The following is a 25751-nucleotide window of genomic DNA, read 5'->3' on the forward strand; positions in this document are numbered from 1 at the left end:
CCTTTGGTCTCCTCGGACCTGGGGCTTGGCCCAGGGCCAGGCCCTCTGTGCCCGGTGGAAAGTCCTCCCGATGTGCTCTGAGCTTGAAAGCAGTCCAGTAGCAAAGGGAGAAAATCCGGAATTCTAGAGAAAGAAAAGCAAAGTCCAACTCTCAGTCTCTCCCTGGAGAACCAGAAACTGAAAAAAAAAACTGGCCAAAAGCTGACTGGAACACCGCAAGCCGGGTGCTTCCTCGCTCCCCTGCCGTGGCTGGGGAAAAAAAACCCCTCCTATCTTTATGCGACCTTGAACAAGCTGCAAACTGCTTTGAGAAAGTTTTGCTCAGTTTTTTCTTCTCCCTCTCAGGCTCAGTTTAGAGGCATAGAAAGGCACAAAACTTAATTTCTGGGCATCGGCAGCGATATGGGATACACATCATAACGTCACCCCAAGACATTCCACCCCTTATCCCATATTGTTGGCTCAATGCCCAAACTAAGATATTCTAATTCTACACACACACATTAATACACATATATATATATATATACACAGCTATATAGGAACAGTGACAGTGACAATCAGCAAGCAGGGGTATACAAGCATTTCACACTACAGGTGGTTTTCACACAACAATCAGATCTCCCTGCGGTACACAACGTGTTGTTCCATCTTTCTGCATTACCCACCGTGTGCAACCAGGTCCCTGAGCAAAGACAACCCCACGGGTGGGTTTGTCTGTACTCGAGGCAGAATTTATCCACACAGTCTTTCCTAACAGACCTCTGACATGCACTACTTGGACCTTATCTCCATCTGTTGTATGCAGGGATTCAGATTGGGCTGGACCAGCTCTATTGGTGGAACCTCGGGTGTTAACTAACCAGGTGGCCTTTGCTAGATGCCGTTCCAAATCTTTGAAAGTTCACCCACCTAGTGCCTTCAAAGTGGTTTTCAACAATCCATTGCACCGTTCCACTTTGCCTGCAGCTGGTGCGTGGTAAGGGATGTGGTACACCCACTCAATGCCATGTTCTCTAGCCCAGGTGTTAATAAGGCTGTTCTTAAAATGAGTCCCATTGTCAGATTCAATTCTCTCAGGGGTACCATGCCTCCAAAGGACTTGCTTTTCAAGGCCCAGGATGGTGTTCCGGGCTGTAGCATGAGGCACAGGGTAGGTCTCCAGCCATCCTGTGGTGGCTTCTACCATTGTGAGCACATAGCGCTTGCCTTGGTGGGTTTGAGGCAGTGTGATGTAATCAATCTGCCAGGCCTCCCCATACTTGTATTTGGACCACCGCCCACCATACCACAGGGGCTTGACCCGCTTGGCCTGCTTGATCGCAGCGCATGTCTCACAATCATGGATGACCTGGGAGATACTGTCCATGGTCAGATCCACCCCTCGATCTCGTGCCCACTTATAGGTGGCATCTCTGCCCCGATGGCCTGAGGCATCAGGGGCCCATCGAGCTAGGAACAACTCTCCCTTGTGTTTCCAGTCCAAGTCTACCTGTGACACTTCTATCCTTGCAGCCTGATCTACCTGCTCGTTGTTTTGGTGTTCCTCATTAGCCCTACTCTTGGTGACATGGGCATCTACATGGCGGACTTTCACAACCAGCTTTCTTACTCGGGCAGCAATGTTTATCCACTCTTCAGCAGCCCAGATTGGTTTTCCCCTACGCTGCCAATTAGCTTTTTCCCCCTTTTTTAGCCATCCCCACAGAGCATTGGCTACCATCCATGAATCAGTGTAGAGGTAGAGCTTTGGCCACTTCTCTCTTTCAGCAATGTCCAGGGCTAGTTGAACAGCTTTGAGTTCAGTGAGTTGGCTTGATCCACCTTCTCCTTCAGTAGCTTCGGCAACCCGTCGTGTGGGACTCCATACGGCTGCTTTCCACTTTCGTTTCATCCCTACGATGCGACAAGAACCGTCGGTGAAAAGAGCGTAGCGTGTGTCTTCTGATGGCAGTTGGTTGTACGGTGGAGCTTCTTCAGCACGTGTCACTTGTTCTTCTTCATCAGCGAGACCAAAGTTTTCACCTTCAGGCCAGTTTGTGGTTATTTCCAAAATCCCAGGGCGATTCCGTTTTCCGATACGGGCGCGCTGTGTGATGAGAGCAATCCATTTGCTCCATGTGGCATTGGTGGCGTGGTGGGTAGAGGGAACCTCTGCTTTGAACATCCACCCCAGCACCGGTAGTCGGGGCGCCAGGAGGAGTTGTGCCTCAGTGCCAATTACCTCTGAGTCGGCTTGGATTCCTTCATAGGCCGCCAAGATTTCCTTCTCTGTTGGAGTGTAGTTGGCTTCAGACCCTCTGTAGCTTTGGCTCCATAATCCCAGTGGTCGGCCCCGAGTCTCACCAGGCACCTTCTGCCAAAGGCTCCAGGACAGGCCGTTGTTCCCGGCTGCAGAGTAGAGCACGTTCTTCACTTCTGGTCCTGTCCTGACTGGGCCAAGGGCTACTGCATGAGCGATTTCCTGCTTGATCTGGGCAAAGGCTTGCTGCTGTTCAGGGCCCCAGTGGAAATCGTTCTTCTTGCGGGTAACCAGGTAAAGAGGGCTCACAATCTGGCTGTACTCAGGAATATGCATCCTCCAAAAGCCTATGGCACCTAGGAAAGCTTGTGTTTCCTTCTTGTTGGTTGGTGGAGACATTGCAGTGATCTTATTGATAACCTCAGCGGGAATCTGACGCCGTTCATCTTGCCATTTCACTCCCAGGAACTGGATCTCTCGGGCAGGTCCCTTGACTTTGCTCTTCTTGATGGCGAAACCAGCTTCCAGGAGAATCCGGATAACTTCCTCTCCTTTCTCAAACACTTCTGCTGCCGTGTTCCCCCACACAATGATGTCGTCAATGTACTGCAGATGTTCTGGAGCCTCACCCTTTTCTAGTGCAATCTGGATCAGCCCATGGCAGATGGTGGGACTGTGCTTCCACCCCTGGGGCAGTCGGTTCCAGGTGTACTGCACACCCCTCCAGGTGAAGGCAAACGGAGGCCTGCACTCTGCTGCCAAAGGAATGGAGAAAAATGCATTAGCAATGTCAATAGTGGCATACCACTTCGCTGCTTTGGACTCCAGCTCATACTGGAGCTCCAACATGTCTGGCACAGCAGCCCTCAGTGGTGGAGTCACTTCATTCAAGGCACGATAGTCCACAGTCAATCTCCATTCTCCTTCAGATTTGCGCACAGGCCAAATGGGACTATTGAAGGGTGAGTGGGTCTTGCTGACCACCCCTTGGCTCTCCAGCTCACGGATCATCTTGTGGATGGGAATCACAGCATCTCCACTTGTCCGGTACTGTCGGCGATGCACTGTCGAGGTAGCAATTGGCACTCTTTGTTCTTCCACCTTCAGAAGGCCGACTGCAGACGGGTTCTCTGATAGCCCAGGCAAAGTGTTCAATTGTTTAATGCCCTCTGTCTCCACAGCAGCTATTCCAAAAGCCCACTTGAGTCCCTTTGGGTCTCTAAAATACCCGTTCCGGAGGAAATCCATGCCCAAAATGCACGGGGCCTCTGGGCCAGTCACAATGAGACGTTTCTTCCACTCAGTTCCAGTCAGGCTCACCTCAGCTTCCACCAAGGTCAAATTTTGTGATCCACCTGTTACACCAGAAATAGGAACAGATTCTACCCGCACATGCTGCGATGGAATTATTGTACACTGCGCGCCAGTGTCAAGCAAGGCATCATATTTTTTGTGCTTCTGATGTACCAGGCTGTACCGGTTTGGCCAAATTTAGAAATATATACTCTGAGAGAAGGCACAACCACCCCTCCCCCACCAGGTTCGGGAAAAAAATAAATTTTCCTCGAAGGAAAGTGAAGGAGATAAAACTATTTATTTAACAAACACACGGGAAAGGAAAATGAGGTTAAATGGTAAAATCTTTCGCTGTGGAGGAAAAACCTGGGAAAGCGTTAGAGTCCTCCCTTTGGTCTCCTCGGACCTGGGGCTTGGCCCAGGGCCAGGCCCTCTGTGCCCGGTGGAAAGTCCTCCCGATGTGCTCTGAGCTTGAAAGCAGTCCAGTAGCAAAGGGAGAAAATCCGGAATTCTAGAGAAAGAAAAGCAAAGTCCAACTCTCAGTCTCTCCCTGGAGAACCAGAAACTGAAAAAAAAAACTGGCCAAAAGCTGACTGGAACACCGCAAGCCGGGTGCTTCCTCGCTCCCCTGCCGTGGCTGGGGAAAAAAAACCCCTCCTATCTTTATGCGACCTTGAACAAGCTGCAAACTGCTTTGAGAAAGTTTTGCTCAGTTTTTTCTTCTCCCTCTCAGGCTCAGTTTAGAGGCATAGAAAGGCACAAAACTTAATTTCTGGGCATCGGCAGCGATATGGGATACACATCATAACGTCACCCCAAGACATTCCACCCCTTATCCCATATTGTTGGCTCAATGCCCAAACTAAGATATTCTAATTCTACACACACACATTAATACACATATATATATATATATACACAGCTATATAGGAACAGTGACAGTGACAATCAGCAAGCAGGGGTATACAAGCATTTCACACTACAGGTGGTTTTCACACAACAATCAGATCTCCCTGCGGTACACAACGTGTTGTTCCATCTTTCTGCATTACCCACCGTGTGCAACCAGGTCCCTGAGCAAAGACAACCCCACGGGTGGGTTTGTCTGTACTCGAGGCAGAATTTATCCACACAGTCTTTCCTAACAGACCTCTGACATGCACTACTTGGACCTTATCTCCATCTGTTGTATGCAGGGATTCAGATTGGGCTGGACCAGCTCTATTGGTGGAACCTCGGGTGTTAACTAACCAGGTGGCCTTTGCTAGATGCCGTTCCAAATCTTTGAAAGTTCACCCACCTAGTGCCTTCAAAGTGGTTTTCAACAATCCATTGCACCGTTCCACTTTGCCTGCAGCTGGTGCGTGGTAAGGGATGTGGTACACCCACTCAATGCCATGTTCTCTAGCCCAGGTGTTAATAAGGCTGTTCTTAAAATGAGTCCCATTGTCAGATTCAATTCTCTCAGGGGTACCATGCCTCCAAAGGACTTGCTTTTCAAGGCCCAGGATGGTGTTCCGGGCTGTAGCATGAGGCACAGGGTAGGTCTCCAGCCATCCTGTGGTGGCTTCTACCATTGTGAGCACATAGCGCTTGCCTTGGTGGGTTTGAGGCAGTGTGATGTAATCAATCTGCCAGGCCTCCCCATACTTGTATTTGGACCACCGCCCACCATACCACAGGGGCTTGACCCGCTTGGCCTGCTTGATCGCAGCGCATGTCTCACAATCATGGATGACCTGGGAGATACTGTCCATGGTCAGATCCACCCCTCGATCTCGTGCCCACTTATAGGTGGCATCTCTGCCCCGATGGCCTGAGGCATCAGGGGCCCATCGAGCTAGGAACAACTCTCCCTTGTGTTTCCAGTCCAAGTCTACCTGTGACACTTCTATCCTTGCAGCCTGATCTACCTGCTCGTTGTTTTGGTGTTCCTCATTAGCCCTACTCTTGGTGACATGGGCATCTACATGGCGGACTTTCACAACCAGCTTTCTTACTCGGGCAGCAATGTTTATCCACTCTTCAGCAGCCCAGATTGGTTTTCCCCTACGCTGCCAATTAGCTTTTTCCCCCTTTTTTAGCCATCCCCACAGAGCATTGGCTACCATCCATGAATCAGTGTAGAGGTAGAGCTTTGGCCACTTCTCTCTTTCAGCAATGTCCAGGGCTAGTTGAACAGCTTTGAGTTCAGTGAGTTGGCTTGATCCACCTTCTCCTTCAGTAGCTTCGGCAACCCGTCGTGTGGGACTCCATACGGCTGCTTTCCACTTTCGTTTCATCCCTACGATGCGACAAGAACCGTCGGTGAAAAGAGCGTAGCGTGTGTCTTCTGATGGCAGTTGGTTGTACGGTGGAGCTTCTTCAGCACGTGTCACTTGTTCTTCTTCATCAGCGAGACCAAAGTTTTCACCTTCAGGCCAGTTTGTGGTTATTTCCAAAATCCCAGGGCGATTCCGTTTTCCGATACGGGCGCGCTGTGTGATGAGAGCAATCCATTTGCTCCATGTGGCATTGGTGGCGTGGTGGGTAGAGGGAACCTCTGCTTTGAACATCCACCCCAGCACCGGTAGTCGGGGCGCCAGGAGGAGTTGTGCCTCAGTGCCAATTACCTCTGAGTCGGCTTGGATTCCTTCATAGGCCGCCAAGATTTCCTTCTCTGTTGGAGTGTAGTTGGCTTCAGACCCTCTGTAGCTTTGGCTCCATAATCCCAGTGGTCGGCCCCGAGTCTCACCAGGCACCTTCTGCCAAAGGCTCCAGGACAGGCCGTTGTTCCCGGCTGCAGAGTAGAGCACGTTCTTCACTTCTGGTCCTGTCCTGACTGGGCCAAGGGCTACTGCATGAGCGATTTCCTGCTTGATCTGGGCAAAGGCTTGCTGCTGTTCAGGGCCCCAGTGGAAATCGTTCTTCTTGCGGGTAACCAGGTAAAGAGGGCTCACAATCTGGCTGTACTCAGGAATATGCATCCTCCAAAAGCCTATGGCACCTAGGAAAGCTTGTGTTTCCTTCTTGTTGGTTGGTGGAGACATTGCAGTGATCTTATTGATAACCTCAGCGGGAATCTGACGCCGTTCATCTTGCCATTTCACTCCCAGGAACTGGATCTCTCGGGCAGGTCCCTTGACTTTGCTCTTCTTGATGGCGAAACCAGCTTCCAGGAGAATCCGGATAACTTCCTCTCCTTTCTCAAACACTTCTGCTGCCGTGTTCCCCCACACAATGATGTCGTCAATGTACTGCAGATGTTCTGGAGCCTCACCCTTTTCTAGTGCAATCTGGATCAGCCCATGGCAGATGGTGGGACTGTGCTTCCACCCCTGGGGCAGTCGGTTCCAGGTGTACTGCACACCCCTCCAGGTGAAGGCAAACGGAGGCCTGCACTCTGCTGCCAAAGGAATGGAGAAAAATGCATTAGCAATGTCAATAGTGGCATACCACTTCGCTGCTTTGGACTCCAGCTCATACTGGAGCTCCAACATGTCTGGCACAGCAGCCCTCAGTGGTGGAGTCACTTCATTCAAGGCACGATAGTCCACAGTCAATCTCCATTCTCCTTCAGATTTGCGCACAGGCCAAATGGGACTATTGAAGGGTGAGTGGGTCTTGCTGACCACCCCTTGGCTCTCCAGCTCACGGATCATCTTGTGGATGGGAATCACAGCATCTCCACTTGTCCGGTACTGTCGGCGATGCACTGTCGAGGTAGCAATTGGCACTCTTTGTTCTTCCACCTTCAGAAGGCCGACTGCAGACGGGTTCTCTGATAGCCCAGGCAAAGTGTTCAATTGTTTAATGCCCTCTGTCTCCACAGCAGCTATTCCAAAAGCCCACTTGAGTCCCTTTGGGTCTCTAAAATACCCGTTCCGGAGGAAATCCATGCCCAAAATGCACGGGGCCTCTGGGCCAGTCACAATGAGACGTTTCTTCCACTCAGTTCCAGTCAGGCTCACCTCAGCTTCCACCAAGGTCAAATTTTGTGATCCACCTGTTACACCAGAAATAGGAACAGATTCTACCCGCACATGCTGCGATGGAATTATTGTACACTGCGCGCCAGTGTCAAGCAAGGCATCATATTTTTTGTGCTTCTGATGTACCAGGCTGTACCGGTTTGGCCAAATTTAGAAATATATACTCTGAGAGAAGGCACAACCACCCCTCCCCCACCAGGTTCGGGAAAAAAATAAATTTTCCTCGAAGGAAAGTGAAGGAGATAAAACTATTTATTTAACAAACACACGGGAAAGGAAAATGAGGTTAAATGGTAAAATCTTTCGCTGTGGAGGAAAAACCTGGGAAAGCGTTAGAGTCCTCCCTTTGGTCTCCTCGGACCTGGGGCTTGGCCCAGGGCCAGGCCCTCTGTGCCCGGTGGAAAGTCCTCCCGATGTGCTCTGAGCTTGAAAGCAGTCCAGTAGCAAAGGGAGAAAATCCGGAATTCTAGAGAAAGAAAAGCAAAGTCCAACTCTCAGTCTCTCCCTGGAGAACCAGAAACTGAAAAAAAAAACTGGCCAAAAGCTGACTGGAACACCGCAAGCCGGGTGCTTCCTCGCTCCCCTGCCGCGGCTGGGGAAAAAAAACCCCTCCTATCTTTATGCGACCTTGAACAAGCTGCAAACTGCTTTGAGAAAGTTTTGCTCAGTTTTTTCTTCTCCCTCTCAGGCTCAGTTTAGAGGCATAGAAAGGCACAAAACTTAATTTCTGGGCATCGGCAGCGATATGGGATACACATCATAACGTCACCCCAAGACATTCCACCCCTTATCCCATATTGTTGGCTCAATGCCCAAACTAAGATATTCTAATTCTACACACACACATTAATACACATATATATATATATATACACAGCTATATAGGAACAGTGACAGTGACAATCAGCAAGCAGGGGTATACAAGCATTTCACACTACAGGTGGTTTTCACACAACAATCAGATCTCCCTGCGGTACACAACGTGTTGTTCCATCTTTCTGCATTACCCACCGTGTGCAACCAGGTCCCTGAGCAAAGACAACCCCACGGGTGGGTTTGTCTGTACTCGAGGCAGAATTTATCCACACAGTCTTTCCTAACAGACCTCTGACATGCACTACTTGGACCTTATCTCCATCTGTTGTATGCAGGGATTCAGATTGGGCTGGACCAGCTCTATTGGTGGAACCTCGGGTGTTAACTAACCAGGTGGCCTTTGCTAGATGCCGTTCCAAATCTTTGAAAGTTCACCCACCTAGTGCCTTCAAAGTGGTTTTCAACAATCCATTGCACCGTTCCACTTTGCCTGCAGCTGGTGCGTGGTAAGGGATGTGGTACACCCACTCAATGCCATGTTCTCTAGCCCAGGTGTTAATAAGGCTGTTCTTAAAATGAGTCCCATTGTCAGATTCAATTCTCTCAGGGGTACCATGCCTCCAAAGGACTTGCTTTTCAAGGCCCAGGATGGTGTTCCGGGCTGTAGCATGAGGCACAGGGTAGGTCTCCAGCCATCCTCTGGTGGCTTCTACCATTGTGAGCACATAGCGCTTGCCTTGGTGGGTTTGAGGCAGTGTGATGTAATCAATCTGCCAGGCCTCCCCATACTTGTATTTGGACCACCGCCCACCATACCACAGGGGCTTGACCCGCTTGGCCTGCTTGATCGCAGCGCATGTCTCACAATCGTGGATGACCTGGGAGATACTGTCCATGGTCAGATCCACCCCTCGATCTCGTGCCCACTTATAGGTGGCATCTCTGCCCCGATGGCCTGAGGCATCAGGGGCCCATCGAGCTAGGAACAACTCTCCCTTGTGTTTCCAGTCCAAGTCTACCTGTGACACTTCTATCCTTGCAGCCTGATCTACCTGCTCGTTGTTTTGGTGTTCCTCATTAGCCCTACTCTTGGTGACATGGGCATCTACATGGCGGACTTTCACAACCAGCTTTCTTACTCGGGCAGCAATGTTTATCCACTCTTCAGCAGCCCAGATTGGTTTTCCCCTACGCTGCCAATTAGCTTTTTCCCCCTTTTTTAGCCATCCCCACAGAGCATTGGCTACCATCCATGAATCAGTGTAGAGGTAGAGCTTTGGCCACTTTTCTCTTTCAGCAATGTCCAGGGCTAGTTGAACAGCTTTGAGTTCAGCGAGTTGGCTTGATCCACCTTCTCCTTCAGTAGCTTCGGCAACCCGTCGTGTGGGACTCCATACGGCTGCTTTCCACTTTCGTTTCATCCCTACGATGCGACAAGAACCGTCGGTGAAAAGAGCGTAGCGTGTGTCTTCTGATGGCAGTTGGTTGTACGGTGGAGCTTCTTCAGCACGTGTCACTTGTTCTTCTTCATCAGCGAGACCAAAGTTTTCACCTTCAGGCCAGTTTGTGGTTATTTCCAAAATCCCAGGGCGATTCCGTTTTCCGATACGGGCGCGCTGTGTGATGAGAGCAATCCATTTGCTCCATGTGGCATTGGTGGCGTGGTGGGTAGAGGGAACCTCTGCTTTGAACATCCACCCCAGCACCGGTAGTCGGGGCGCCAGGAGGAGTTGTGCCTCAGTGCCAATTACCTCTGAGTCGGCTTGGATTCCTTCATAGGCCGCCAAGATTTCCTTCTCTGTTGGAGTGTAGTTGGCTTCAGACCCTCTGTAGCTTTGGCTCCATAATCCCAGTGGTCGGCCCCGAGTCTCACCAGGCACCTTCTGCCAAAGGCTCCAGGACAGGCCGTTGTTCCCGGCTGCAGAGTAGAGCACGTTCTTCACTTCTGGTCCTGTCCTGACTGGGCCAAGGGCTACTGCATGAGCGATTTCCTGCTTGATCTGGGCAAAGGCTTGCTGCTGTTCAGGGCCCCAGTGGAAATCGTTCTTCTTGCGGGTAACCAGGTAAAGAGGGCTCACAATCTGGCTGTACTCAGGAATATGCATCCTCCAAAAGCCTATGGCACCTAGGAAAGCTTGTGTTTCCTTCTTGTTGGTTGGTGGAGACATTGCAGTGATCTTATTGATAACCTCAGCGGGAATCTGACGCCGTTCATCTTGCCATTTCACTCCCAGGAACTGGATCTCTCGGGCAGGTCCCTTGACTTTGCTCTTCTTGATGGCGAAACCAGCTTCCAGGAGAATCCGGATAACTTCCTCTCCTTTCTCAAACACTTCTGCTGCCGTGTTCCCCCACACAATGATGTCGTCAATGTACTGCAGATGTTCTGGAGCCTCACCCTTTTCTAGTGCAATCTGGATCAGCCCATGGCAGATGGTGGGACTGTGCTTCCACCCCTGGGGCAGTCGGTTCCAGGTGTACTGCACACCCCTCCAGGTGAAGGCAAACGGAGGCCTGCACTCTGCTGCCAAAGGAATGGAGAAAAATGCATTAGCAATGTCAATAGTGGCATACCACTTCGCTGCTTTGGACTCCAGCTCATACTGGAGCTCCAACATGTCTGGCACAGCAGCCCTCAGTGGTGGAGTCACTTCATTCAAGGCACGATAGTCCACAGTCAATCTCCATTCTCCTTCAGATTTGCGCACAGGCCAAATGGGACTATTGAAGGGTGAGTGGGTCTTGCTGACCACCCCTTGGCTCTCCAGCTCACGGATCATCTTGTGGATGGGAATCACAGCATCTCCACTTGTCCGGTACTGTCGGCGATGCACTGTCGAGGTAGCAATTGGCACTCTTTGTTCTTCCACCTTCAGAAGGCCGACTGCAGACGGGTTCTCTGATAGCCCAGGCAAAGTGTTCAATTGTTTAATGCCCTCTGTCTCCACAGCAGCTATTCCAAAAGCCCACTTGAGTCCCTTTGGGTCTCTAAAATACCCGTTCCGGAGGAAATCCATGCCCAAAATGCACGGGGCCTCTGGGCCAGTCACAATGAGACGTTTCTTCCACTCAGTTCCAGTCAGGCTCACCTCAGCTTCCACCAAGGTCAAATTTTGTGATCCACCTGTTACACCAGAAATAGGAACAGATTCTACCCGCACATGCTGCGATGGAATTATTGTACACTGCGCGCCAGTGTCAAGCAAGGCATCATATTTTTTGTGCTTCTGATGTACCAGGCTGTACCGGTTTGGCCAAATTTAGAAATATATACTCTGAGAGAAGGCACAACCACCCCTCCCCCACCAGGTTCGGGAAAAAAATAAATTTTCCTCGAAGGAAAGTGAAGGAGATAAAACTATTTATTTAACAAACACACGGGAAAGGAAAATGAGGTTAAATGGTAAAATCTTTCGCTGTGGAGGAAAAACCTGGGAAAGCGTTAGAGTCCTCCCTTTGGTCTCCTCGGACCTGGGGCTTGGCCCAGGGCCAGGCCCTCTGTGCCCGGTGGAAAGTCCTCCCGATGTGCTCTGAGCTTGAAAGCAGTCCAGTAGCAAAGGGAGAAAATCCGGAATTCTAGAGAAAGAAAAGCAAAGTCCAACTCTCAGTCTCTCCCTGGAGAACCAGAAACTGAAAAAAAAAACTGGCCAAAAGCTGACTGGAACACCGCAAGCCGGGTGCTTCCTCGCTCCCCTGCCGCGGCTGGGGAAAAAAAACCCCTCCTATCTTTATGCGACCTTGAACAAGCTGCAAACTGCTTTGAGAAAGTTTTGCTCAGTTTTTTCTTCTCCCTCTCAGGCTCAGTTTAGAGGCATAGAAAGGCACAAAACTTAATTTCTGGGCATCGGCAGCGATATGGGATACACATCATAACGTCACCCCAAGACATTCCACCCCTTATCCCATATTGTTGGCTCAATGCCCAAACTAAGATATTCTAATTCTACACACACACATTAATACACATATATATATATATATACACAGCTATATAGGAACAGTGACAGTGACAATCAGCAAGCAGGGGTATACAAGCATTTCACACTACAGGTGGTTTTCACACAACAATCAGATCTCCCTGCGGTACACAACGTGTTGTTCCATCTTTCTGCATTACCCACCGTGTGCAACCAGGTCCCTGAGCAAAGACAACCCCACGGGTGGGTTTGTCTGTACTCGAGGCAGAATTTATCCACACAGTCTTTCCTAACAGACCTCTGACATGCACTACTTGGACCTTATCTCCATCTGTTGTATGCAGGGATTCAGATTGGGCTGGACCAGCTCTATTGGTGGAACCTCGGGTGTTAACTAACCAGGTGGCCTTTGCTAGATGCCGTTCCAAATCTTTGAAAGTTCACCCACCTAGTGCCTTCAAAGTGGTTTTCAACAATCCATTGCACCGTTCCACTTTGCCTGCAGCTGGTGCGTGGTAAGGGATGTGGTACACCCACTCAATGCCATGTTCTCTAGCCCAGGTGTTAATAAGGCTGTTCTTAAAATGAGTCCCATTGTCAGATTCAATTCTCTCAGGGGTACCATGCCTCCAAAGGACTTGCTTTTCAAGGCCCAGGATGGTGTTCCGGGCTGTAGCATGAGGCACAGGGTAGGTCTCCAGCCATCCTGTGGTGGCTTCTACCATTGTGAGCACATAGCGCTTGCCTTGGTGGGTTTGAGGCAGTGTGATGTAATCAATCTGCCAGGCCTCCCCATACTTGTATTTGGACCACCGCCCACCATACCACAGGGGCTTGACCCGCTTGGCCTGCTTGATCGCAGCGCATGTCTCACAATCATGGATGACCTGGGAGATACTGTCCATGGTCAGATCCACCCCTCGATCTCGTGCCCACTTATAGGTGGCATCTCTGCCCCGATGGCCTGAGGCATCAGGGGCCCATCGAGCTAGGAACAACTCTCCCTTGTGTTTCCAGTCCAAGTCTACCTGTGACACTTCTATCCTTGCAGCCTGATCTACCTGCTCGTTGTTTTGGTGTTCCTCATTAGCCCTACTCTTGGTGACATGGGCATCTACATGGCGGACTTTCACAACCAGCTTTCTTACTCGGGCAGCAATGTTTATCCACTCTTCAGCAGCCCAGATTGGTTTTCCCCTACGCTGCCAATTAGCTTTTTCCCCCTTTTTTAGCCATCCCCACAGAGCATTGGCTACCATCCATGAATCAGTGTAGAGGTAGAGCTTTGGCCACTTCTCTCTTTCAGCAATGTCCAGGGCTAGTTGAACAGCTTTGAGTTCAGTGAGTTGGCTTGATCCACCTTCTCCTTCAGTAGCTTCGGCAACCCGTCGTGTGGGACTCCATACGGCTGCTTTCCACTTTCGTTTCATCCCTACGATGCGACAAGAACCGTCGGTGAAAAGAGCGTAGCGTGTGTCTTCTGATGGCAGTTGGTTGTACGGTGGAGCTTCTTCAGCACGTGTCACTTGTTCTTCTTCATCAGCGAGACCAAAGTTTTCACCTTCAGGCCAGTTTGTGGTTATTTCCAAAATCCCAGGGCGATTCCGTTTTCCGATACGGGCGCGCTGTGTGATGAGAGCAATCCATTTGCTCCATGTGGCATTGGTGGCGTGGTGGGTAGAGGGAACCTCTGCTTTGAACATCCACCCCAGCACCGGTAGTCGGGGCGCCAGGAGGAGTTGTGCCTCAGTGCCAATTACCTCTGAGTCGGCTTGGATTCCTTCATAGGCCGCCAAGATTTCCTTCTCTGTTGGAGTGTAGTTGGCTTCAGACCCTCTGTAGCTTTGGCTCCATAATCCCAGTGGTCGGCCCCGAGTCTCACCAGGCACCTTCTGCCAAAGGCTCCAGGACAGGCCGTTGCTCCCGGCTGCAGAGTAGAGCACGTTCTTCACTTCTGGTCCTGTCCTGACTGGGCCAAGGGCTACTGCATGAGCGATTTCCTGCTTGATCTGGGCAAAGGCTTGCTGCTGTTCAGGGCCCCAGTGGAAATCGTTCTTCTTGCGGGTAACCAGGTAAAGAGGGCTCACAATCTGGCTGTACTCAGGAATATGCATCCTCCAAAAGCCTATGGCACCTAGGAAAGCTTGTGTTTCCTTCTTGTTGGTTGGTGGAGACATTGCAGTGATCTTATTGATAACCTCAGCGGGAATCTGACGCCGTTCATCTTGCCATTTCACTCCCAGGAACTGGATCTCTCGGGCAGGTCCCTTGACTTTGCTCTTCTTGATGGCGAAACCAGCTTCCAGGAGAATCCGGATAACTTCCTCTCCTTTCTCAAACACTTCTGCTGCCGTGTTCCCCCACACAATGATGTCGTCAATGTACTGCAGATGTTCTGGAGCCTCACCCTTTTCTAGTGCAATCTGGATCAGCCCATGGCAGATGGTGGGACTGTGCTTCCACCCCTGGGGCAGTCGGTTCCAGGTGTACTGCACACCCCTCCAGGTGAAGGCAAACGGAGGCCTGCACTCTGCTGCCAAAGGAATGGAGAAAAATGCATTAGCAATGTCAATAGTGGCATACCACTTCGCTGCTTTGGACTCCAGCTCATACTGGAGCTCCAACATGTCTGGCACAGCAGCCCTCAGTGGTGGAGTCACTTCATTCAAGGCACGATAGTCCACAGTCAATCTCCATTCTCCTTCAGATTTGCGCACAGGCCAAATGGGACTATTGAAGGGTGAGTGGGTCTTGCTGACCACCCCTTGGCTCTCCAGCTCACGGATCATCTTGTGGATGGGAATCACAGCATCTCCACTTGTCCGGTACTGTCGGCGATGCACTGTCGAGGTAGCAATTGGCACTCTTTGTTCTTCCACCTTCAGAAGGCCGACTGCAGACGGGTTCTCTGATAGCCCAGGCAAAGTGTTCAATTGTTTAATGCCCTCTGTCTCCACAGCAGCTATTCCAAAAGCCCACTTGAGTCCCTTTGGGTCTCTAAAATACCCGTTCCGGAGGAAATCCATGCCCAAAATGCACGGGGCCTCTGGGCCAGTCACAATGAGACGTTTCTTCCACTCAGTTCCAGTCAGGCTCACCTCAGCTTCCACCAAGGTCAAATTTTGTGATCCACCTGTTACACCAGAAATAGAAACAGATTCTACCCGCACATGCTGCGATGGAATTATTGTACACTGCGCGCCAGTGTCAAGCAAGGCATCATATTTTTTGTGCTTCTGATGTACCAGGCTGTACCGGTTTGGCCAAATTTAGAAATATATACTCTGAGAGAAGGCACAACCACCCCTCCCCCACCAGGTTCGGGAAAAAAATAAATTTTCCTCGAAGGAAAGTGAAGGAGATAAAACTATTTATTTAACAAACACACGGGAAAGGAAAATGAGGTTAAATGGTAAAATCTTTCGCTGTGGAGGAAAAACCTGGGAAAGCGTTAGAGTCCTCCCTTTGGTCTCCTCGGACCTGGGGCTTGGCCCAGGGCCAGGCCCTCTGTGCCCGGTGGAAAGTCCTCCCGATGTGCTCTGAGCTTGAAAGCAGTCCAGTAGCAAAGGGAGAAAATCCGGAATTCTAGAGAAAGAAAAGCAAAGTCCAACTCTCAGTCTCTCCCTGGAGAACCAGAAACTGAAAAAAAAAACTGGCCAAAAGCTGACTGGAACACCGCAAGCCGGGTGCTTCCTCGCTCCCCTGCCGCGGCTGGGGAAAAAAAACCCCTCCTATCTTTATGCGACCTTGAACAAGCTGCAAACTGCTTTGAGAAAGTTTTGCTCAGTTTTTTCTTCTCCCTCTCAGGCTCAGTTTAGAGGCATAGAAAGGCACAAAACTTAATTTCTGGGCATCGGCAGCGATATGGGATACACATCATAACGTCACCCCAAGACATTCCACCCCTTATCCCATATTGTTGGCTCAATGCCCAAACTAAGATATTCTAATTCTACACACACACATTAATACACATATATATATATATATACACAGCTATATAGGAACAGTGACAGTGACAATCAGCAAGCAGGGGTATACAAGCATTTCACACTACAGGTGGTTTTCACACAACAATCAGATCTCCCTGCGGTACACAACGTGTTGTTCCATCTTTCTGCATTACCCACCGTGTGCAACCAGGTCCCTGAGCAAAGACAACCCCACGGGTGGGTTTGTCTGTACTCGAGGCAGAATTTATCCACACAGTCTTTCCTAACAGACCTCTGACATGCACTACTTGGACCTTATCTCCATCTGTTGTATGCAGGGATTCAGATTGGGCTGGACCAGCTCTATTGGTGGAACCATGGGTGTTAACTAACCAGGTGGCCTTTGCTAGATGCCGTTCCAAATTTTTGAAAGTTCCCCCACCTAGTGCCTTCAAAGTGGTTTTCAACAATCCATTGCACCGTTCCACTTTGCCTGCAGCTGGTGCGTGGTAAGGGATGTGGTACACCCACTCAATGCCATGTTCTCTAGCCCAGGTGTTAATAAGGCTGTTCTTAAAATGAGTCCCATTGTCAGATTCAATTCTCTCAGGGGTACCATGCCTCCAAAGGACTTGCTTTTCAAGGCCCAGGATGGTGTTCCGGGCTGTAGCATGAGGCACAGGGTAGGTCTCCAGCCATCCTCTGGTGGCTTCTACCATTGTGAGCACATAGCGCTTGTCTTGGCGGGTTTGAGGCAGTGTGATGTAATCAATCTGCCAGGCCTCCCCATACTTGTATTTGGACCACCGCCCACCATACCACAGGGGCTTGACCCGCTTGGCCTGCTTGATCGCAGCGCATGTCTCACAATCATGGATGACCTGGGAGATACTGTCCATGGTCAGATCCACCCCTCGATCTCGTGCCCACTTATAGGTGGCATCTCTGCCCCGATGGCCTAAGGCATCAGGGGCCCATCGAGCTAGGAACAACTCTCCCTTGTGTTTCCAGTCCAAGTCTACCTGTGACACTTCTATCTTTGCAGCCTGATCTACCTGCTCGTTGTTTTGGTGTTCCTCATTAGCCCTACTCTTGGTGACATGGGCATCTACATGGCGGACTTTCACAACCAGCTTTCTTACTCGGGCAGCAATGTTTATCCACTCTTCAGCAGCCCAGATTGGTTTTCCCCTACGCTGCCAATTAGCTTTTTCCCCCTTTTTTAACCATCCCCACAGAGCATTGGCTACCATCCATGAATCAGTGTAGAGGTAGAGCTTTGGCCACTTCTCTCTTTCAGCAATGTCCAGGGCTAGTTGAACAGCTTTGAGTTCAGCGAGTTGGCTTGATCCACCTTCTCCTTCAGTAGCTTCGGCAACCCGTCGTGTGGGACTCCATACGGCTGCTTTCCACTTTCGTTTCATCCCTACGATGCGACAAGAACCGTCGGTGAAAAGAGCGTAGCGTGTGTCTTCTGATGGCAGTTGGTTGTACGGTGGAGCTTCTTCAGCACGTGTCACTTGTTCTTCTTCATCAGCGAGACCAAAGTTTTCACCTTCAGGCCAGTTTGTGGTTATTTCCAAAATCCCAGGGCGATTCAGTTTTCCGATACGGGCGCGCTGTGTGATGAGAGCAATCCATTTGCTCCATGTGGCATTGGTGGCGTGGTTGGTAGAGGGAACCTCTGCTTTGAACATCCACCCCAGCACCGGTAGTCGGGGCGCCAGGAGGAGTTGTGCCTCAGTGCCAATTACCTCTGAGTCGGCTTGGATTCCTTCATAGGCCGCCAAGATTTCCTTCTCTGTTGGAGTGTAGTTGGCTTCAGACCCTCTGTAGCTTTGGCTCCATAATCCCAGTGGTCGGCCCCGAGTCTCACCAGGCACCTTCTGCCAAAGGCTCCAGGACGGGCCGTTGTTCCCGGCTGCAGAGTCGAGCACGTTCTTCACTTCTGGTCCTGTCCTGACTGGGCCAAGGGCTACTGCATGAGCGATTTCCTGCTTGATCTGGGCAAAGGCTTGCTGCTGTTCAGGGCCCCAGTGGAAATCGTTCTTCTTGCGGGTAACCAGGTAAAGAGGGCTCACAATCTGGCTGTACTCAGGAATATGCATCCTCCAAAAGCCTATGGCACCTAGGAAAGCTTGTGTTTCCTTCTTGTTGGTTGGTGGAGACATTGCAGTGATCTTATTGATAACCTCAGCGGGAATCTGACGCCGTCCATCTTGCCATTTCACTCCCAGGAAGTGGATCTCTCGGGCAGGTCCCTTGACTTTGCTCTTCTTGATGGCGAAACCAGCTTCCAGGAGAATCCGGATAACTTCCTCTCCTTTCTCAAACACTTCTGCTGCCGTGTTCCCCCACACAATGATGTCGTCAATGTACTGCAGATGTTCTGGAGCCTCACCCTTTTCTAGTGCAATCTGGATCAGCCCATGGCAGATGGTGGGACTGTGCTTCCACCCCTGGGGCAGTCGGTTCCAGGTGTACTGCACACCCCTCCAGGGGAAGGCAAACGGAGGCCTGCACTCTGCTGCCAAAGGAATGGAGAAAAATGCATTAGCAATGTCAATAGTGGCATACCACTTCGCTGCTTTGGACTCCAGCTCATACTGGAGCTCCAACATGTCTGGCACAGCAGCCCTCAGTGGTGGAGTCACTTCATTCAAGGCACGATAGTCCACAGTCAATCTCCATTCTCCTTCAGATTTGCGCACAGGCCAAATGGGACTATTGAAGGGTGAGTGGGTCTTGCTGACCACCCCTTGGCTCTCCAGCTCACGGATCATCTTGTGGATGGGAATCACAGCATCTCCACTTGTCCGGTACTGTCGGCGATGCACTGTAGAGGTAGCAATTGGCACTCTTTGTTCTTCCACCTTCAGAAGGCCGACTGCAGACGGGTTGTCTGATAGCCCAGGCAAAGTGTTCAATTGTTTAATGCCCTCTGTCTCCACAGCAGCTATTCCAAAAGCCCACTTGAGTCCCTTTGGGTCTCTAAAATACCCGTTCCGGAGGAAATCCATGCCCAAAATGCACGGGGCCTCTGGGCCAGTCACAATGAGACGTTTCTTCCACTCAGTTCCAGTCAGGCTCACCTCAGCTTCCACCAAGGTCAAATTTTGTGATCCACCTGTTACACCAGAAATAGAAACAGATTCTACCCGCACATGCTGCGATGGAATTATTGTACACTGCGCGCCAGTGTCAACCAAGGCATCATATTTTTTGTGCTTCTGATGTACCAGGCTGTACCGGTTTGGCCAAATTTAGAAATATATACTCTGAGAGAAGGCACAACCACCCCTCCCCCACCAGGTTCGGGAAAAAAATAAATTTTCCTCGAAGGAAAGTGAAGGAGATAAAACTATTTATTTAACAAACACACGGGAAAGGAAAATGAGGTTAAATGGTAAAATCTTTCGCTGTGGAGGAAAAACCTGGGAAAGCGTTAGAGTCCTCCCTTTGGTCTCCTCGGACCTGGGGCTTGGCCCAGGGCCAGGCCCTCTGTGCCCGGTGGAAAGTCCTCCCGATGTGCTCTGAGCTTGAAAGCAGTCCAGTAGCAAAGGGAGAAAATCCGGAATTCTAGAGAAAGAAAAGCAAAGTCCAACTCTCAGTCTCTCCCTGGAGAACCAGAAACTGAAAAAAAAAACTGGCCAAAAGCTGACTGGAACACCGCAAGCCGGGTGCTTCCTCGCTCCCCTGCCGCGGCTGGGGAAAAAAAACCCCTCCTATCTTTATGCGACCTTGAACAAGCTGCAAACTGCTTTGAGAAAGTTTTGCTCAGTTTTTTCTTCTCCCTCTCAGGCTCAGTTTAGAGGCATAGAAAGGCACAAAACTTAATTTCTGGGCATCGGCAGCGATATGGGATACACATCATAACGTCACCCCAAGACATTCCACCCCTTATCCCATATTGTTGGCTCAATGCCCAAACTAAGATATTCTAATTCTACACACACACATTAATACACATATATATATATATATACACAGCTATATAGGAACAGTGACAGTGACAATCAGCAAGCAGGGGTATACAAGCATTTCACACTACAGGTGGTTTTCACACAACAATCAGATCTCCCTGCGGTACACAACGTGTTGTTCCATCTTTCTGCATTACCCACCGTGTGCAACCAGGTCCCTGAGCAAAGACAACCCCACGGGTGGGTTTGTCTGTACTCGAGGCAGAATTTATCCACACAGTCTTTCCTAACAGACCTCTGACATGCACTACTTGGACCTTATCTCCATCTGTTGTATGCAGGGATTCAGATTGGGCTGGACCAGCTCTATTGGTGGAACCATGGGTGTTAACTAACCAGGTGGCCTTTGCTAGATGCCGTTCCAAATTTTTGAAAGTTCCCCCACCTAGTGCCTTCAAAGTGGTTTTCAACAATCCATTGCACCGTTCCACTTTGCCTGCAGCTGGTGCGTGGTAAGGGATGTGGTACACCCACTCAATGCCATGTTCTCTAGCCCAGGTGTTAATAAGGCTGTTCTTAAAATGAGTCCCATTGTCAGATTCAATTCTCTCAGGGGTACCATGCCTCCAAAGGACTTGCTTTTCAAGGCCCAGGATGGTGTTCCGGGCTGTAGCATGAGGCACAGGGTAGGTCTCCAGCCATCCTGTGGTGGCTTCTACCATTGTGAGCACATAGCGCTTGTCTTGGCGGGTTTGAGGCAGTGTGATGTAATCAATCTGCCAGGCCTCCCCATACTTGTATTTGGACCACCGCCCACCATACCACAGGGGCTTGACCCGCTTGGCCTGCTTGATCGCAGCGCATGTCTCACAATCATGGATGACCTGGGAGATACTGTCCATGGTCAGATCCACCCCTCGATCTCGTGCCCACTTATAGGTGGCATCTCTGCCCCGATGGCCTAAGGCATCAGGGGCCCATCGAGCTAGGAACAACTCTCCCTTGTGTTTCCAGTCCAAGTCTACCTGTGACACTTCTATCTTTGCAGCCTGATCTACCTGCTCGTTGTTTTGGTGTTCCTCATTAGCCCTACTCTTGGTGACATGGGCATCTACATGGCGGACTTTCACAACCAGCTTTCTTACTCGGGCAGCAATGTTTATCCACTCTTCAGCAGCCCAGATTGGTTTTCCCCTACGCTGCCAATTAGCTTTTTCCCCCTTTTTTAGCCATCCCCACAGAGCATTGGCTACCATCCATGAATCAGTGTAGAGGTAGAGCTTTGGCCACTTCTCTCTTTCAGCAATGTCCAGGGCTAGTTGAACAGCTTTGAGTTCAGTGAGTTGGCTTGATCCACCTTCTCCTTCAGTAGCTTCGGCAACCCGTCGTGTGGGACTCCATACGGCTGCTTTCCACTTTCGTTTCATCCCTACGATGCGACAAGAACCGTCGGTGAAAAGAGCGTAGCGTGTGTCTTCTGATGGCAGTTGGTTGTACGGTGGAGCTTCTTCAGCACGTGTCACTTGTTCTTCTTCATCAGCGAGACCAAAGTTTTCACCTTCAGGCCAGTTTGTGGTTATTTCCAAAATCCCAGGGCGATTCCGTTTTCCGATACGGGCGCGCTGTGTGATGAGAGCAATCCATTTGCTCCATGTGGCATTGGTGGCGTGGTGGGTAGAGGGAACCTCTGCTTTGAACATCCACCCCAGCACCGGTAGTCGGGGCGCCAGGAGGAGTTGTGCCTCAGTGCCAATTACCTCTGAGTCGGCTTGGATTCCTTCATAGGCCGCCAAGATTTCCTTCTCTGTTGGAGTGTAGTTGGCTTCAGACCCTCTGTAGCTTTGGCTCCATAATCCCAGTGGTCGGCCCCGAGTCTCACCAGGCACCTTCTGCCAAAGGCTCCAGGACGGGCCGTTGTTCCCGGCTGCAGAGTCGAGCACGTTCTTCACTTCTGGTCCTGTCCTGACTGGGCCAAGGGCTACTGCATGAGCGATTTCCTGCTTGATCTGGGCAAAGGCTTGCTGCTGTTCAGGGCCCCAGTGGAAATCGTTCTTCTTGCGGGTAACCAGGTAAAGAGGGCTCACAATCTGGCTGTACTCAGGAATATGCATCCTCCAAAAGCCTATGGCACCTAGGAAAGCTTGTGTTTCCTTCTTGTTGGTTGGTGGAGACATTGCAGTGATCTTATTGATAACCTCAGCGGGAATCTGACGCCGTCCATCTTGCCATTTCACTCCCAGGAACTGGATCTCTCGGGCAGGTCCCTTGACTTTGCTCTTCTTGATGGCGAAACCAGCTTCCAGGAGAATCCGGATAACTTCCTCTCCTTTCTCAAACACTTCTGCTGCCGTGTTCCCCCACACAATGATGTCGTCAATGTACTGCAGATGTTCTGGAGCCTCACCCTTTTCTAGTGCAATCTGGATCAGCCCATGGCAGATGGTGGGACTGTGCTTCCACCCCTGGGGCAGTCGGTTCCAGGTGTACTGCACACCCCTCCAGGTGAAGGCAAACGGAGGCCTGCACTCTGCTGCCAAAGGAATGGAGAAAAATGCATTAGCAATGTCAATAGTGGCATACCACTTCGCTGCTTTGGACTCCAGCTCATACTGGAGCTCCAACATGTCTGGCACAGCAGCCCTCAGTGGTGGAGTCACTTCATTCAAGGCACGATAGTCCACAGTCAATCTCCATTCTCCTTCAGATTTGCGCACAGGCCAAATGGGACTATTGAAGGGTGAGTGGGTCTTGCTGACCACCCCTTGGCTCTCCAGCTCACGGATCATCTTGTGGATGGGAATCACAGCATCTCCACTTGTCCGGTACTGTCGGCGATGCACTGTCGAGGTAGCAAATGGCACTCTTTGTTCTTCCACCTTCAGAAGGCCGACTGCAGACGTGTTGTCTGATAGCCCAGGCAAAGTGTTCAATTGCTTAATGCCCTCTGTCTCCACAGCAGCTATTCCAAAAGCCCACTTGAGTCCCTTTGGGTCTCTAAAATACCCGTTCCGGAGGAAATCCATGCCCAAAATGCACGGGGCCTCTGGGCCAGTCACAATGAGACGTTTCTTCCACTCAGTTCCAGTCAGGCTCACCTCAGCTTCCACCAAGGTCAAATTTTGTGATCCACCTGTTACACCAGAAATAGAAACAGATTCTACCCGCACATGCTGCGATGGAATTATTGTACACTGCGCGCCAGTGTCAACCAAGGCATCATATTTTTTGTGCTTCTGATGTACCAGGCTGTACCGGTTTGGCCAAATTTAGAAATATATACTCTGAGAGAAGGCACAACCACCCCTCCCCCACCAGGTTCGGGAAAAAAATAAATTTTCCTTGAAGGAAAGTGAAGGAGATAAAACTATTTATTTAACAAACACACGGGAAAGGAAAATGAGGTTAAATGGTAAAATCTTTCGCTGTGGAGGAAAAACCTGGGAAAGCGTTAGAGTCCTCCCTTTGGTCTCCTCGGACCTGGGGCTTGGCCCAGGGCCAGGCCCTCTGTGCCCGGTGGAAAGTCCTCCCGATGTGCTCTGAGCTTGAAAGCAGTCCAGTAGCAAAGGGAGAAAATCCGGAATTCTAGAGAAAGAAAAGCAAAGTCCAACTCTCAGTCTCTCCCTGGAGAACCAGAAACTGAAAAAAAAAACTGGCCAAAAGCTGACTGGAACACCGCAAGCCGGGTGCTTCCTCGCTCCCCTGCCGCGGCTGGGGAAAAAAAACCCCTCCTATCTTTATGCGACCTTGAACAAGCTGCAAACTGCTTTGAGAAAGTTTTGCTCAGTTTTTTCTTCTCCCTCTCAGGCTCAGTTTAGAGGCATAGAAAGGCACAAAACTTAATTTCTGGGCATCGGCAGCGATATGGGATACACATCATAACGTCACCCCAAGACATTCCACCCCTTATCCCATATTGTTGGCTCAATGCCCAAACTAAGATATTCTAATTCTACACACACACATTAATACACATATATATATATATATACACAGCTATATAGGAACAGTGACAGTGACAATCAGCAAGCAGGGGTATACAAGCATTTCACACTACAGGTGGTTTTCACACAACAATCAGATCTCCCTGCGGTACACAACGTGTTGTTCCATCTTTCTGCATTACCCACCGTGTGCAACCAGGTCCCTGAGCAAAGACAACCCCACGGGTGGGTTTGTCTGTACTCGAGGCAGAATTTATCCACACAGTCTTTCCTAACAGACCTCTGACATGCACTACTTGGACCTTATCTCCATCTGTTGTATGCAGGGATTCAGATTGGGCTGGACCAGCTCTATTGGTGGAACCTCGGGTGTTAACTAACCAGGTGGCCTTTGCTAGATGCCGTTCCAAATTTTTGAAAGTTCCCCCACCTAGTGCCTTCAAAGTGGTTTTCAACAATCCATTGCACCGTTCCACTTTGCCTGCAGCTGATGCGTGGTAAGGGATGTGGTACACCCACTCAATGCCATGTTCTCTAGCCCAGGTGTTAATAAGGCTGTTCTTAAAATGAGTCCCATTGTCAGATTCAATTCTCTCAGGGGTACCATGCCTCCAAAGGACTTGCTTTTCAAGGCCCAGGATGGTGTTCCGGGCTGTAGCATGAGGCACAGGGTAGGTCTCCAGCCATCCTGTGGTGGCTTCTACCATTGTGAGCACATAGCGCTTGTCTTGGCGGGTTTGAGGCAGTGTGATGTAATCAATCTGCCAGGCCTCCCCATACTTGTATTTGGACCACCGCCCACCATACCACAGGGGCTTGACCCGCTTGGCCTGCTTGATCGCAGCGCATGTCTCACAATCATGGATGACCTGGGAGATACTGTCCATGGTCAGATCCACCCCTCGATCTCGTGCCCACTTATAGGTGGCATCTCTGCCCCGATGGCCTGAGGCATCAGGGGCCCATCGAGCTAGGAACAACTCTCCCTTGTGTTTCCAGTCCAAGTCTACCTGTGACACTTCTATCTTTGCAGCCTGATCTACCTGCTCGTTGTTTTGGTGTTCCTCATTAGCCCTACTCTTGGTGACATGGGCATCTACATGGCGGACTTTCACAACCAGCTTTCTTACTCGGGCAGCAATGTTTATCCACTCTTCAGCAGCCCAGATTGGTTTTCCCCTACGCTGCCAATTAGCTTTTTCCCCCTTTTTTAACCATCCCCACAGAGCATTGGCTACCATCCATGAATCAGTGTAGAGGTAGAGCTTTGGCCACTTCTCTCTTTCAGCAATGTCCAGGGCTAGTTGAACAGCTTTGAGTTCAGCGAGTTGGCTTGATCCACCTTCTCCTTCAGTAGCTTCGGCAACCCGTCGTGTGGGACTCCATACGGCTGCTTTCCACTTTCGTTTCATCCCTACGATGCGACAAGAACCGTCGGTGAAAAGAGCGTAGCGTGTGTCTTCTGATGGCAGTTGGTTGTACGGTGGAGCTTCTTCAGCACGTGTCACTTGTTCTTCTTCATCAGCGAGACCAAAGTTTTCACCTTCAGGCCAGTTTGTGGTTATTTCCAAAATCCCAGGGCGATTCCGTTTTCCGATACGGGCGCGCTGTGTGATGAGAGCAATCCATTTGCTCCATGTGGCATTGGTGGCGTGGTGGGTAGAGGGAACCTCTGCTTTGAACATCCACCCCAGCACCGGTAGTCGGGGCGCC

The sequence above is a fragment of the Aphelocoma coerulescens genome (genome assembly GCF_041296385.1).
Source record: "Aphelocoma coerulescens isolate FSJ_1873_10779 chromosome W unlocalized genomic scaffold, UR_Acoe_1.0 ChrW_unloc_scaf_1, whole genome shotgun sequence".
Classification (NCBI taxonomy): domain Eukaryota; kingdom Metazoa; phylum Chordata; class Aves; order Passeriformes; family Corvidae; genus Aphelocoma; species Aphelocoma coerulescens.